The sequence below is a fragment of the Myxine glutinosa genome, chromosome 8 (assembly GCF_964187855.1).
Source record: "Myxine glutinosa chromosome 8, kmMyxGlut1.1, whole genome shotgun sequence".
NCBI classification, from domain to species: Eukaryota; Metazoa; Chordata; class Myxini; order Myxiniformes; family Myxinidae; genus Myxine; species Myxine glutinosa.
The window spans coordinates 25282808-25299414 of NC_136268.1; the positions used below are offsets into that span (position 1 = coordinate 25282808).

Sequence of the window (16607 nt, forward strand, 5' to 3'; positions counted from 1 at the left end):
TACAGACACGACTTTGATGTTAAGGTGGGCCGAGCGGAATGGCCGTCGTGTCCGCACAAATTACCCGATTGTACTCGAACGTTGACGAAGCCGCGCCACGCTGGCTCAATAAGAAAAAGAAGACACCCGGCTGGGTTATAAAATGACGACACCAGGGATACGGTTCTCAAGACCTCCGGAGGAGATTATATTCGTTACGGAAGGTCAGATTACAGGGACGAGAGGTACAACATAGAAAGACAAGCACTTAGACACAATCTTATATTATTCCCCAACAGACGACAGGCAAACGGGACAAGGCTGACTCACACGGGGGTTGATGGCAGGAAAGCGGTTGTCGATGGCTCCAGGTCCTCCTGGGCTCAGGGCAGGATCGACCCGGTTCGGTCCAGAGATGCGGGGAGGTCTCGTCGCAGCGCTCAGAGGTGACGTTCTTTCTCAGGCGGGTCTTTCTCAGGCCTCTCCAAACTCAGGCGCATCTGTTTCAGCGCTCGCAGGTCCGTCTTTCTCCAGCTGGGGGCGCATCTCACGTCACATCCGGCGCGGGGCCGCGTATATCCGGCGGGGAGTGACACGCCCTCGGCTCGCTAGCGCCGCCCCAGATGGAATCGGTCCGCCCTTCTGATTGGGTGCGGGGGGTTACCAGGCTCCGCCCTTGAGGAGGAGCTGACAGCCAGCCCCTCCGTGGTAACCCCGTGGGGCGCGTGGTCAATGGCGCTAATCGAGCCGGTGTGAGGACGCATCCCCCCCCGCGCCGCCGCCATCTCCTCTGTTGTTGTTGTAATTGTTGGGGAAGAAGATGGAAGGAGGTATGGGAAAGGTCCTAAACTCACTACTGATGCCATATAATCACATTCTGGTGCAACGAAGAGTCATAATTAATGGAGACGAGGCCTTAACTGACATAGACTAAGAATAACTAGGAAGATGTCCGAAAGTTGTCTACGTGTGGTGCGGTGGACCTGGGCACGACATTTAATGGGGGAATAAGGGGAAGGTCGGCTCTACTGATTGTTATTTACATGCAATGGGACTAGGGAATGGGGGATTGGGGAAAGTTGGGGAGTATTGGAGAAAATAGGGGAATATTTACAAGCGGATATGGAGGCCAAATTCCATATTCGCAACAATATATTTGAATCTACATGGAGGATCCTCACAGTAGGGAATTCGATTTACTTCACCGTTCCTTTTTTATTCATTGCTTTACTTTCATTAAATCATTATTGTGGCATCTTATATTTGTTGCGTCGTGTTTCTTTGTTCATGGGTTTCGGGAATCAACCCGTGTGCTTCGTTCAGGTACGGTTTCGCCCGCACGTGCCATAATCCATCCAAGACTGGTGTTCATCGGCTACGGACTTGACAATATGAACACAAATATCACACACACACACATGCACTCACGCACGCACGCACCCCAGAGGTGGATTGGATGCTTTGAGACCTGGTAGGAAATATATATATATATATATATATATATATATATATATATATATATATATATATATATATATATATATATATATATATATATATATATATATCTGTGCAGCGTCTGTCCTGTCCTGTGTTGTGTTGTGTTGTGTTGTCCTGTGTTGTCACTGAACTACTTTCTCAAACTTTTGTGAAATCGTACCAAACTTCTGGAATGCACATATCTCTCTGGTCGGTATGTCCTAAGGGTTTTGTTTTTGAAAAATTCCCAATTTTTTTTTTTTGGGGGAATTGTTTTGGGGAAAAAAATTTTTTTTCAACTTCAATTGTTTATAAAATGCGATATCACGTATATTACAAATACATTTGTGCAAAATAATTGTTTGAATTATGATTGGTTTAAACCATGACAAAACGGCAACTCGGGTACAGTAATTTATCTAAATATCTACACATCTAGGCAGTGTCTGTGTTCTCACTTAACGACTCCCTCAAACTTTTGTTTCCGTGGTTGTGAAGTGTTTTTAATAACGTTGTGGTGGTTTTGAATCACGTGGTGGTGAGGTATTTTGAATTATGTGGTGGTGAGGTGTTTTTAAATGACGTGGTGGTGAGGTGTTTTTAAATCACATGGTGGTGAGGTGTTTTGAATTAATTGGTGGTGAGGTATTTATAATTACGTGGTGGTGAGGTGTTTTTAATTATGTGGTGGTGAGGTGTTTAGAATTAGTTGGTGATGAGGTGTTTTAAATTTCGTGGCTGTGGTGTGTTTTTATTACGTGTTTTATGGCTGTGAGGTGTTTTTAATTTCGTGGTGGTGAGGTGTTTTTATTACGTGTTTTATGGCTGTGAGGTGTTTTTATTACGTGTTTTATGGCTGTGAGGTGTTTTTACTTTCGTGGTGGTGAGGTGTTTTTATTACGTGTTTTATGGCTGTGAGGTGTTTTTATTACGTGTTTTATGGCTGTGAGGTGTTTTTAATTTCGTGGTGGTGAGGTGTTTTTATTACGTGTTTTATGGCTGTGAGGTGTTTTTATTACGTGTTTTATGGCTGTGAGGTGTTTTTAATTTCGTGGTGGTGAGGTGTTTTTATTACGTGTTTTAAGGCTGTGAGGTGTTTTTAATTTTGTGGTGGTGAGGTGTTTTTATTACGTGTTTTATGGCTGTGAGGTGTTTTTATTTTTGTGGTGGTGAGGTGTTTTTATTACGTGTTTTATGGCTGTGAGGTGTTTTTATTACGTGTTTTATGGCTGTGAGGTGTTTTTATTACGTGTTTTATGGCTGTGAGGTGTTTTTAATTTCGTGGTGGTGAGGTGTTTTTATTACGTGTTTTATGGCTGTGAGGTGTTTTTATTACGTGTTTTATGGCTGTGAGGTGTTTTTAATTTCGTGGTGGTGAGGTGTTTTTATTACGTGTTTTAAGGCTGTGAGGTGTTTTTAATTTTGTGGTGGTGAGGTGTTTTTATTACGTGTTTTATGGCTGTGAGGTGTTTTTATTTTTGTGGTGGTGAGGTGTTTTTATTACGTGTTTTATGGCTGTGAGGTGTTTTTATTACGTGTTTTATGGCTGTGAGGTGTTTTTATTATGTGTTTTATGGCTGTGAGGTGTTTTTATTACGTGTTTTATGGCTGTGAGGTGTTTTTATTATGTGTTTTATGGCTGTGAGGTGTTTTTATTATGTGTTTTATGGCTGTGAGGTGTTTTTATTACGTGTTTTATGGCTGTGAGGTGTTTTTATTACGTGTTTTATGGCTGTGAGGTGTTTTTATTATGTGTTTTATGGCTGTGAGGTGTTTTTATTACTTGTTTTATGGCTGTGAGGTGTTTTTATTATGTTTTATGGCTGTGAGGTGTTTTTATTACGTGTTTTATGGCTGTGAGGTGTTTTTATTACGTGTTTTATGGCTGTGAGGTGTTTTTATTACGTGTTTTATGGCTGTGAGGTGTTTTTATTACGTGTTTTATGGCTGTGAGGTGTTTTTATTACGTGTTTTATGGCTGTGAGGTGTTTTTATTACTTGTTTTATGGCTGTGAGGTGTTTTTAATTTCCTGGTGGTGAGATGTTTTTATTATGTGTTTTATGGCTGTGAGGTGTTTTTATTACGTGTTTTATGGCTGTGAGGTGTTTTTATTACGTGTTTTATGGCTGTGAGGTGTTTTCAATTTAGTGGTGGTGAGGTGTTTTTAATTTCGTGGTGGTGAGGTGTTTTGAATTACTTGGTGGTAAGGTATTTTGAATTACGTGGTGGTGAGGTGTTTTGATTACGTGGTGGTGAGGTGTTTTGAATTACTTGGTGGTGAGGTGTAATCGTCCCAAACTTCCAGTCTGCACCTACCCCTCCCCAATGTATGTGCAGAGGGGTTCTTTTTTGAAAAAAAAACATTCAACCTGAATCTTCAACCTAAATTGCCTATAAAAATGTAATATCACAAACACAACAAATACATTTGTGCAAAGTAATTGTTTGTATTATGATTGGTGTGAATCATGACAACACAGCAACTCAGGTACAGTCATTAGCCTCAGTTAAAATAAGCCCATTCCTCAGTGTCGACGCTTGGTGAGGCGAGCACAGCGAGCCGAGCCAAGCTAGTATATTGTTACAGACGCGGTTTTGGATGTTAGTTTACCGAGCGGTTTGGTATGACCGCGTCTGCACAGTTTACCCGATTCCACTCGAACGTTGGCCGAATCGCGCTACGCTAGATCAATGAAGGAAAGGACACAACGGCTGGGTTAAATGACACGACACCAGGGGTACAGTTCTCAAGACCTCCGGAGGAGGATATAATATTTGTATGCAGAACGTTTTAGATTACACCGACAAGAGGTACAGCACAGGAAGGTGGGCACTTAAACACGGTCTTATCTTAGCCCTGACAGACCACAGATAAACGGGACAAGACTGACTCACACAGGGATTGATGGCAAGGAAGGGGCAGGCAGTCGATGGCTCAAGGTGCACCTTGGCTCAGGGGCAGAATCGACCCGGTCCGGTCCAGATATTCGGGGAGGTATCGTCGCGCTGGAGGTGGCGTCTGTTTCTCTTCAAGCTGGGGGCGCATCTCACTTCACCTCCGGTAAGTGGCTGCGTATATCCGGCGGGGAGTGACACGCCCTCGGCTCGTTAGCTCCGCCCCAGATGGAATCGGCCCGCCGCTTCTTATTGGGTGCGGGGGGGTTACCGGGCTCCGCCCTTGACGAGGAGCTGACAGTCAGCCCCTTCGTGGTAACCCCGTCGGAGCACATGGGCAATGGCGGCTAACCAAGCCGGAGTGAGGACGCCCACTCCCCGCACCGCCGCCACGCCGCCCCCGCTGTGGTTGTAGTTGTTGTTGTTGTTGTAGTTCCATGAGATGATGGGAGGATGCGGAGATGAGGTTGTGGGGAGGTATTGGGAGGTCCTAAACTCACTACTGGTGCCATACAATCACATTCTGGTGCAACGAAGAGTCATCATTAATGGAAACGAGTCCTTAACTGACATAGACTAAGAATAACTAGCAAGATGTCCTATAGTTGTCTACATGAGATGCGGTGAACCTGGGCACGACATTTAATGGGGGAAAAAGGGGAAGGTCGGTTCTACAGAGTGTTGTTTACAGACAATGGGACTAGGGAATGGGGGATTGGGGATAGTTGGGGAGTATTGGGGAAATAGGGGAATATTTACAAGCGGATATGGATGGAGGCCAAATCCCATATCCGCAACATTGCACCCTTCTCTACCTCAGGGCGTCCCGACCCGATAAATTTTTACCTACTTTAGTGTGGCACTCAGATGTAGTTCCCTCTACTATTAACTCTACCCTGAGTGCGACAGTTTTACAGATGTTCACAAATGAGTAAATATGTCCCCCTGCGACGTTGCACCCTTCTCCTCACAGAAACACACCCACAGGATAACCGAATCGCGGAAAGAATCCTCAAACTAAACATACAGCCGGTAGGGAGCATTATTTACACAAGACTACGCTGATATTTACACTACGATCCAGGACCTGTTTTTGGAGGAACACATGCAGATGTTATGCATAGAGAGAGCACGCATGCCAGCATCGATACACCAACCCACGAGTGCTCTGTGGCCTTACGGCCTTTAATAATGTGCAGAGCACCCCATCCAAGCACCAAAAGCACCACCCCATAATGTACAGTCAGCACCATCCGGTGCACCAATAAAGTGTTCAACAATCACCGGTGGTGTCGCAGCCGGCCGATGTTCTGCCGCTGGTCTTGCCTTCGTGTGGTGCACTTGGCCTTCTGGCTTCCTTCAAAAATAAAGAAAGGCGCCAACCGTGTCCATTTCTTTATTGTGGCCATCAGGGGGCCAACTATTAGTGGTTCACCTGTCTGGCATAGGTGCCACGTTGACCCAGAGGTCCATCCACGGGTGGTGCTTGGCCGCAAAAGAACTGCGGTCCATGGTGGGCGGCCACAAAAATTGCGGTCCATATGGTGTATCGATCCAGGCAGCAAGCAGCGAAAGTGCAGGCCCACAACTGTGGAGCCAGCACCTCTCTCTCCTCTCTCTCTGCCCCAAAGCCAGATCCTCGGAGGTGGGAGACAAAAGAAGTAGACAAGTGAGTAAGGTGGTAAGGGCGCAAAAGTGCATGCAATACAAGATGATGCACACTGGGGGCACATGGGAACCAGGTGAGACAGGTACGTTCCTACCGTACGCCCCTCCCCCCACCAGGTAACCTACATTGCCCCTCCCTTACCCCTTACTGTATCCACAAAACACAACACTACCCATAAACATCTACTTTACAAATCAACAAACGTCCCTACTGTCTTCCCCGTTCCTCCCATAAACCAAATTCGTCTTCTCTCCCTCCTAACCAATCAAATTTGCCATTTTCAACTCTCATCAAAATTTGCCATCTCCAACTCAACATCATAATTTGCCATCACCAATTCATCATCAGTCCCTCCTAAGGAGGGAGAGATGGAATCACCCCAATGTCTCATCCACGTCGTGATGCGTCTCACCAATCCAACAGCAATTCTCACTTCCTGCAACACAGAACAAAGGAACACAGGTGTGGAGTCATCATCACCACAGGTAAGTGGCCGCGTATGGTGCGACAGGTTCATCAATCCTAACTATTTCCTAAATGACTTTAACAACTTTACATTACCCAGGGTCTTTCCCTGCCAATCCATTGGCCCTCTTACACTATGGGTTCTAAAAACCAATTCCCATTGACCAAACTGTGGTGCTTTTCAATTTGGGGTCTCACTCCCCCGATTCATCTCCCGGTGCCCTCGCACAATTTCTGGGCGACGTGTAACTGGTGGGCGGCCACAAACTGGGCGACGCGACGTGTAACTCTCCCAGCAGGACTACCCACCTGCACACCTCCACCACTGCAGTTGCCTCCGAGCTTACCTGCTCCTTACCCTAACCTAACTACCTGGGGAAGGCCCTCTGGCGCTCTCCCCACTCGGTGCCCTCTCTGGCACTGGGCTACCCGGGTCCATCCTCCGATCCTCGGGCCCCACTGACACTAACGGCTCCCAGAGCCCACCTGCGGCCTCACCTGGCCGACATCCTCACAGTGGTGGAGTGCCCAACCAACTACACACACTAACAGGCTACACGCCCAGCCATTTCCACAACACTAATGCACCCATCCGCAATACCATTCTGCAACCGCACCACAAATGCCAATATCCAACCACAATTTACCTATACCCTCTACCTAACACTTACACTACCCGCCCCGGGTACTCGTGAAAGGGGTCCACTCTTTCCCCATCCACACCTTCGCACCATGCACACCACTCCGTACCACTTACTCCAACTCTCTCCACACCACTCATTCTCTGCTCCATATATTCTACACACCTGCACTTGCACACCTGTGCTCTCACACCTGGTGCCACCTGCACCCTTCTCTCCCCAAGCGCATTCGCGCTGATCCACAACACTCACTGCTCCACACACCTGTCCAGTTCTCACACAGCATCATCTCATCTAACTACTCCCCTCTGAAACTTGCGCTTCCCAGTCGTCCCTTGAAACTATTGCGCTCCCACGTCATTATAATCCACACTAATTTACCTGCGTCCCCACTACAGGTATCATTGTCACTAACTAACCTTAACGTCACCTAATGTCATCTTCTAGGGCCCTATCAATATCCTAACCCACCCGGGCTAGTTTTCACTGCCATACACCCCATAATCTAGTGCTCATTTGCCCCACCTGGGAAGGGTGGCAGGGATGCCACCCTTACCCACCGGGCCCATCGCTCACTACCAATTTTGCATATCAAATTTCAACAAATCAAAAATTTGCCAATCACTGCCCATCATCTGCCAATCATTACTGCCAATCCTTTGCCAATCATCAAATTTTGTTTTTCTCTAATTTTGGGTCCAAAACACTAACCTCATCACACCGTCTACTCACTAATGCCTCTCGGTGCGCCAATTTACTTCTAAAGCTCGGCTGCGTACAGCCAAGCCATGAATGCGGGTTGTTCTGTGCCAGCGGCTGGATGCGTCCCGCATTCGGGGCAGGGACGGGGGCTTACCCGGCCCTAGACCCCACGCACCATCTCGGCACGGAGCCATCCCATGGCCCGATCTCGACCTGCCGGTATGTCTCAATAGAAAGTGGTCGCCATGACTACCCTTCCTATCGGGCTGCCAGCTCCGCCTAGTGGAGCACGGACGCGGCCGTTCAAAGCGAGGCCCGGCACGCACCGAGGGCCCGCTTCGGCTAAAAGTCGACCTAACCTCTAACCCGGTTACCGTCGACGCCTCACCTGGATGCTTACAAGCATACGCTACCCCTTTCTTGCTCATACCTTTCCTTACACACCCAGGTACCCTCATTCCGCTCACCGACTTGGTCACACACCTGGCCACCGAACACCTTGGCACACATTCGTCGCTCGCACACCTCACCAACACACCTCTTCGCGCCCCCTCCTCAGTCACCTCCTCTGTGACAATCACAGGTGTGCTCTCACTCGCACACCCAACCACGTGCCTCACTACCAATTCCAGCGTGCATTCCCACTCACGCTCTACCATTCCAGGTGTGCATCCTTCCATTCCAGGTGTACATCCTCGCTCACCTGTCACAACCAACTCACGCTCCTTGTCACTCTCACTACTCTCACCACCACTCTTGACAACGCACTCACCCTTACTCTTGACAGCGCACTCTTTCCTCATGCACCCGTCCGTTACACACCTCTCTCGCGCACACTCTTGCGCACACTCTCCCGTCACACCCTCTGTAACACTCACCACAGGCGTGCATTCTCCCTTGCCTTTGACAGCGCACTCTTTCCCCATGCACCTGTCCGTCACACACCTTTCTCGCGCACACTCTTGCGCACACTCTCCCGTCACACCCTCTGTAACACTCACCACACCGTGCTTCCATGTGCTCCCTCGCACACGCGCTACGACCGACTCACTCTCGCCAGCACCCTCACTCCTTGGCACGCACTTTTTCCTCACACACCCCAGAGTCGGACTTTCTCGCACACCTCCTTTTTCGCACACCAGACCTGTCGCACACTTCACCAACGGCCTCTCACGAACACCCGGGTCCATCTCGACCCCCAAGCTTATTAAATCACCTGGCGCATCATACGCACGACCATATTGGTCACCACTTACACCGGGTCCTCTTCCTCTTCGCTTCTCCTCCATCACCTGCGAATCCCTCATCCGGTTAATGAGCACATCATCACGATCCGAACACAGACTTTGGACCAATTCTTTTACTTCTTCCTTTATCTCTTTCTTATCCTCTCTCCGTCGCTTCTTAATTTCGCTCACCCCTTCTTCCACTTCTTGTAATTTCTGCTTCACCTCCTTCATCTCCTCGTGCACCCCTTTAAGTTCTTCCTCTAACTCCACTTTATTTTTTTCTATGTGCTCCCGCACCTCCCGCTCTTTAACCTCCATCACCTCTACCACTTTGTTCATTTTCCTCGTCAGGTCCTCATGTACCGTCTGACACTCTTTTTTAATTACCCCTACGTCCTTTTTCATCTCCTTCTGTGTCGATTTTAAACCCTCTATTACCGCTGTGTTCTTCTTTACCTGGTCCCCCAACTCCTTTTGTCCCACTGTCAGTTGTTCTACTCCCAGCGTCAAGTCCTCTATGCCCCCTTGTAACTTTACAGTCCCCTTTCTCACCTCCTTCTCCATGTGCTCCTTACAGTGCCTCACCTCCTCGCGCACTCCTCCGACCTCCTCACTCACCCCTCTTCTGATCTCTTCTCCCATCACTTGCATCTCCTGCCCAGATGCCACCCTCATCTGCTCCATTTCCTCCCTGTGAGCATCCAGTTTGGTTTCTACCCCCATTCTGACCCCCTCTATCTGCTGCCCCATTTGTTTAACTTCCCTTTCCGCTTGGTCCCTCATGTCCCTCAATTTGCCTTCCATTCTGTTTTCTAACCCCTCTAACCCATTTCTCACTCCCTCTATCTGATTCTCCTGGGCAGCCATTCTATTTTCTACCCCCGTTAACCCCTCCTGTATTTCCCCTAATCTATCGTCTAATTTCCCAAATTTCTTGTCTAATCCCTTAAAATTACTGTCTAATCCCTTAAAATTATTGTCTAATCCCTCACCGGTACCCCTCGCTTCGTCCCTCATTACCCCCATTTGGCCTTCCAATCGCTCACCTAATCGCTCACTATCAGCCCTCATTTGCCCACTCTGAGCATCCATCCGATTCCCCATTTGTCCCATAAGGGCCCCCATCATTCTGTTTTCCATTTCTTCATTATTCTTGTCCATAAGGGCCTTCATTTGCATAAGAAAAAGGTTCAAATCCACCGGTGGCGCTACCACGGTTGCGGGCGTGGTCGCCGTAGCCATGTGCGAGGCGCCATTTTGCGCGCCCGCAACCTCGTGCGCGACGACGCCATTTTGTGCGTCTGCTACCCTCACTGCTTCGCTCTCCCCACGTCCCTCAATTTGGTCCTGGATCGACCCTGCCTCACTCTCCTCTACCGGAACCCAGCCGTCTTGGTCTGCCATAGCGCGACTTTCAAAATTCGGGTTTTTATTTTTATTTTTTTGTAAAACACAATCAAATTTCGCCGTTATAATTTCGAGCGCGTGAAACGCGCTCCGGATCGAATCCCACTTCCCGACACCAAATGTTACAGACGCGGTTTTGGATGTTAGTTTACCGAGCGGTTTGGTATGACCGCGTCTGCACAGTTTACCCGATTCCACTCGAACGTTGGCCGAATCGCGCTACACTAGATCAATGAAGGAAAGGACACAACGGCTGGGTTAAATGACACGACACCAGGGGTACAGTTCTCAAGACCTCCGGAGGAGGATATAATATTTGTATGCAGAACGTTTTAGATTACACCGACAAGAGGTACAGCACAGGAAGGTGGGCACTTAAACACGGTCTTATCTTAGCCCCAACAGACCACAGATAAACGGGACAAGACTGACTCGCACAGGGATTGATGGCAAGGAAGGGGCAGGCAGTCGATGGCTCAAGGTGCACCTTGGCTCAGGGGCAGAATCGACCCGGTCCGGTCCAGATATTCGGGGAGGTATCGTCGCGCTGGAGGTGGCGTCTGTTTCTCTTCAAGCTGGGGGCGCATCTCACTTCACCTCCGGTAAGTGGCTGCGTATATCCGGCGGGGAGTGACACGCCCTCGGCTCGTTAGCTCCGCCCCAGATGGAATCGGCCCGCCGCTTCTTATTGGGTGCGGGGGGGTTACCGGGCTCCGCCCTTGACGAGGAGCTGACAGTCAGCCCCTTCGTGGTAACCCCGTCGGAGCACATGGGCAATGGCGGCTAACCAAGCCGGAGTGAGGACGCCCACTCCCCGCACCGCCGCCGCGCCGCCCCCGCTGTGGTTGTAGTTGTTGTTGTTGTTGTAGTTCCATGAGATGATGGGAGGATGCGGAGATGAGGTTGTGGGGAGGTATTGGGAGGTCCTAAACTCACTACTGGTGCCATACAATCACATTCTGGTGCAACGAAGAGTCATCATTAATGGAAACGAGTCCTTAACTGACATAGACTAAGAATAACTAGCAAGATGTCCTATAGTTGTCTACGTGAGATGCGGTGAACCTGGGCACGACATTTAATGGGGGAAAAAGGGAAAGGTCGGTTCTACAGAGTGTTGTTTACAGACAATGGGACTAGGGAATGGGGGATTGGGGATAGTTGGGGAGTATTGGGGAAATAGGGGAATATTTACAAGCGGATATGGATGGAGGCCAAATCCCATATCCGCAACAATATATATATATATATATATATATATATATATATATATATATAAATAAAGGTGCACATATAAAGCTTGTTCACTCCACTCTGTTCAGGCATCCATTACACAGTTAACGAGGCTTCTTATCTGTTGCCACTGATAAGAAGATATTAAAATTAAGATGTACTAATGATTTAGTTGAAGTGGGCGAAAATCACAGAACCACCCACTGCTAATCAAACCTCTTCGTGGTTTTTTTGTTTCAAAAACTTAATGGAACATCCCTTTTGGAGGTCCTTATTTCCAAAGTATAAACTCTTGGTAGAAGGTCTTTGTAACTCCTCCTTCGTCACCCCTCCTCCCCCAGCTCTCCACTCGTAGTTCCCAAAGGTAGAGATATTCTGGAGTCAGGCTCCATAAACTCTCCATTATAACCAATGCAATGGATTGTTGGAATTTATGAGAAACCCTCCCACTCCGAAATACTAAACCTTGCGCTCATAAAATCCGACTTGCATGCGCATCCAAACCAGTCAACCTGAAGGCGTTTATGCCACAAAGTATTCAAAATCACAACACACACACACACACACACACACACACACACACACACACACACACACACACACACACACACACACACACACACACACACACACACTTTCAGTTCAAAATGTACATTCTAAACATTGTTTGTCACATTAAAAACTGTTAAAACAAACAAAAACAGCAAATTCAATGTGTATATGACAAAAGGACCGAATCCTACTACATGGAATGCTATTTGATGAAAAACGCACCTGTTTCCAGAGAAAGTCCTTTTGCCAGTCGTCGGAGTGGCTGTTCTGATGGTGTCGATTGTTTCCCCAGTGCCTCAGTACTCCGAATGTACCATTTAAGGGTGCTGAGTGGAGGCACGTCAATGGATAGGTATAAATAGGCACGTGTGTCGTGCCCTAATCTATTGTTCGACGCACTCTGTCATCGTCCCCGTGCAGACCCCCGCCATTGTCTCACCTTCACATCACCTTGACGGACCTGCAGCCATCCAAAAGGCACACCGTGTGAGGCACGGCGACACACAGCACTTTAACCCTGCGTAACATGTGCGATCGACCTCTCGCAAATGACCATTCACCGGATCGAGCCAAGCGCCCAAGGTAAAAAAAAAAATGTCACTGGTGTACAAAAGGCACAAACAACAATTTGTGTATTTTATCCTGAAATCTCAACAAACCGAAAAAAAAAGTTTGTCAACAGTGCACTTCTGACGTCATCACACACACACACACACACACACACACACACACACACACACACACACACACACACACACACACACACACACACACACACACACACACACATACACATAGACATTTCTTATGATCAGGACATGACCTCAGATTTATCTTTGATAACTTTTGAAATTGTTTTTAGCACCAAAAAGTTTGCTCTGTTTGTTTGTTGTTCCCATGAAAAAATACAAAAGTCCCAGCTAATGAAGCCAAAATTCCCAGCTAATAAAGCCAAAATTCCCAGCGAATAAAGCCAAAATTCCCAGCTAATAAAGCCAAAATTCCCAGCTAATAAAGCCAAAATTCCCAGCTAATAAAGCCAAAATTCCCAGGTAATAAAGCCAAAATTCCCAGCTAATAAAGCCAAAATTCCCAGCTAATAAAGCCAAAATTCCCAGCTAATAAAGCCAAAATTCCCAGGTAATAAAGCCAAAATTCCCAGCTAATAAAGCCAAAATTCCCAGCTAATGAAGCCAAAATTCCCAGCTAATAAAGCCAAAATTCCCAGCTAATAAAGCCAAAATGCCCAGTTAAAAAAGCCAAAATTCACAGATAATAAAGCCAAAATTCCCAGCTAATAAAGCCAAAATTCCCAGCTAATAAAGCCAAAATTCCCAGCTAAAGTGATAAATGTAAAGAATAAATATTGTTGCGGTTTTAGAAGCCACACTTGTTGTAAATAAATAATTACTTGTAAATATCCCCATGACATTAAAGGTTAAAGGTAGCACCCTTAGTTAGGCCACAGCAACACATAGGCCACCTTAGAAATTCCAGTTATTTCATTATTATGTGTTTTAGTTAAGGCCGTGTTTCCAATAGTTGAATCTGCGTTGCATCAATCAAATAAGGAGTAGGCCCTTTCGCCTATTTTGCCAACCTCTCTCTCCCAATGCCATTACGCGCCTTGCCAGCAGCGTTCGCTCAGGCGCCGCCATTGACCATGCGGTCGGCTCAAGGAAAAAGGGGGCGGAACGCCAAGAACAAGGTGTGGCCCGTCAACTAGCCATCAAAGGCGTGGCCGGTAAGCCCCCACCAGCCAACCAGGGCTGAGGGAAGATCACCGACGGGCGTGGCCTTTGTGGAGCGTGGAGTGATCTTGGCTCGTGTTATAAATGCGCGAGCGCAAAGCCCTTTTATGGACTTCTTTTGGGGACTTCTTGCGCAAAGGACTTGCACGGACTTCTTGTTTTGGTGGACTTGATGAGAGAGCGCGGAGTGCATTGTGAAAACCTAATACGGAGCGCACATGGGCGTAAGGACTCACTCACTGGCGTTATAAAAGAACCTTGGAGAGGGTGCGTTTGGCAGAGCCATTCATTTATGATGTACGGAGCATCCCAGTTCCCCCGCTATATGTAAGGTCCGCTCGCGTCCAACTACGCGCAGAGCTGCCTGCCGGGTTTCGCCCGTGGGACCGGAGCCTGGACCCCATCGCCTGGACCATCCACCTGGACCTTCCACCCTACCAGCTACAATCCCCGTGTGAGTGTGTATGTTTGTCTGGGGTCGTAAGTTAAGACTGTAGTTAAGCCTGCCCTGTGTCCTGCTTCTTCTTCTTGTACATTCTTTCCTTTCCTCTTCTTTTTGGTTTGTAAATAAATTACCTTGTTCTTTCTTGGTTTTCCCTAATCTGATCGCATCCGTCCTTTCTTTCAATTGAGTACCTGTGGCACGATTAGGAATCGCTCAGAATCGGGTTTAGTCATTGTTAACGGCCTGAGTCGCGGCTCGCTTCGCTCGGCGTGTCCACAAACGCCGCGGCTCGGGCGGGGCTCATTTCCTCGCTTTCCGGAAGGCGCTGGTAATTAGGTAATAGGAACAATTCGGCCTACCACCCTATTCAGCGCTGACCGGAAGTGACGTCATAGCTCCAGGACTCGGGACGGCCAGCTTAAAGGACAAGGGGATTAACCCCCTCTTGATAAGGGGAGCGCCGACCCCCGAGATCCGTAACAATATAATAGATCCGATTGCGACGTTTGACAAATTATATTGTACATGTTAGTTGTACATAGGTTTCTAACTTTGTTTGAGACTAAATAGTTTCATGGGCATCGCCAAACACCAGAAACCTGTTGTTTGCACTTTACGTTATCTGGTGTAATCAGAAGCATATCGAAGTTTCCAAAAATAGAGCTTCAGAGTCCAACGTTTTGGCCCCATAGACCTTCATATGGCGGGTGGAGTATGCAGATCATCGGAGACACTAAATTCAGGTTAAAGTTTTGAATGAGGTGTAAATTATTTGGAGTGGTATCAGGTACGCGTCTGCACATATTCGCTGGACAGATTACTGACGGGAAACCAAACACACTTAGACACATTCCACCTAGTGTCCCCTGTCTATTGGGGGTGCATTGCTCAAGGATTGGCTCAGATACTATTTCTGGGCTCCCCAGCTCACGTAAACTCATTGTCTCTGGATTCGTGCACAATAATGATTGTTCTAGTGAAGATCAAACAAGTTAAGGAAAATCAAAAAACAGGATAAAATTTGCGAGAGGCCATGAAGAGCGAGAAAGTTTGTAAAGCTGATTGGAACATGACAATGTCTTCGTGAGTCGGTGATGGTCTTGAAAAGGACCATTGAGGTGGTAGTGTGGGAGTGTGCATGTGTGTGCACTCTGTGTCTTTCTCAGCCAAGAAGGTAAAGAAAGTTCCTTCTGGGATTGATTTTGCTTCTGCGACAGGCCCAGATGGCATGTTCATGTTCACGTCCAGGCCATGTTCTCCTGCTCAGCCGTTTTTTTTTGTTACTGAAGCATGTGTAAATATATATATATATCTGTGCAGTGTCTGTCCTGTGTTGTCACTGAACTACTCCCTCAAACATTTGTGAAATCGTACCCAACTTCTGGTATACACATATCTCTCCCGTGTGTATGTTCTAAGGGTATTTTTATTTTAAATAGTTTGAAAAAAAAAAATGCAATTCTTTTTGAAAAATTTTTTTTTCAACTTAGTGTTTATAAAAAGTAATATCACGTATATTACAAATACATTTGTGCAAAATAATTTTTTGCATTATGATTGGTGTAAATCATGACAACACAGCAACTCATGTAGTCATTATCCTCAGCTAAAATAAGTCCGTTCCTCTGTAACGACGCGTGATGAGGCGAGCGTAGCGAGCCGAGCCAAGCTAGTATTTTATATTTATCTGCTGTTCAAGTTGTAACCTTCTTCTATATGCCAATTGGCACCTTAGCAGTCCATTATTTATTTATTTTGGATACAAGATCGAGGCGCGTGTAAGAGCCAACATTTATCACAAAATGACAAACTGACACATAAAACATATGATGAGGTGAGTGGGAGAACAAGATGGAGAGCAGCGACATCGGGAGATCTGTGGGAGGGAGAGGGCTTGGGGGTAGGAGGCATTGGAAGGGGGGGGGGGGGTGGGAAAGGTAAATAAAACACATGGACACTGCTAGGACTTCCAGGAAAGAAGTCGGTACTTCAAAAAACTGGATCTGGGGTGAATTAACGGGGGTAGAAAAGATCAAGGTTTTGGATGGGGGAAGATAAGAGATGTTGATGAGGATAAGAGATGGTGGTGGAATGGTTACCATTCTTACCATTGAACTGCAACCAGGATGTTATTTTTCTGGCCATGCCCAAAATTATCC

At 47.1% G+C, this 16607-nt stretch overlaps 1 protein-coding gene across 1 annotated transcript in view; it reads right to left on the reverse strand.

The window, feature by feature from the left end:
* LOC137432312 (troponin I, slow skeletal muscle) overlaps nt 1-16607 on the reverse strand; it is a 124670-nt gene that overhangs the window by 32920 nt on the left and 75143 nt on the right. The window contains exon 2 of the mRNA XM_078783034.1: nt 12444-12712. The gene's annotated coding sequence lies outside the window, so the exon portion shown is untranslated. The remainder of the gene's footprint in view (nt 1-12443; nt 12713-16607) is intronic.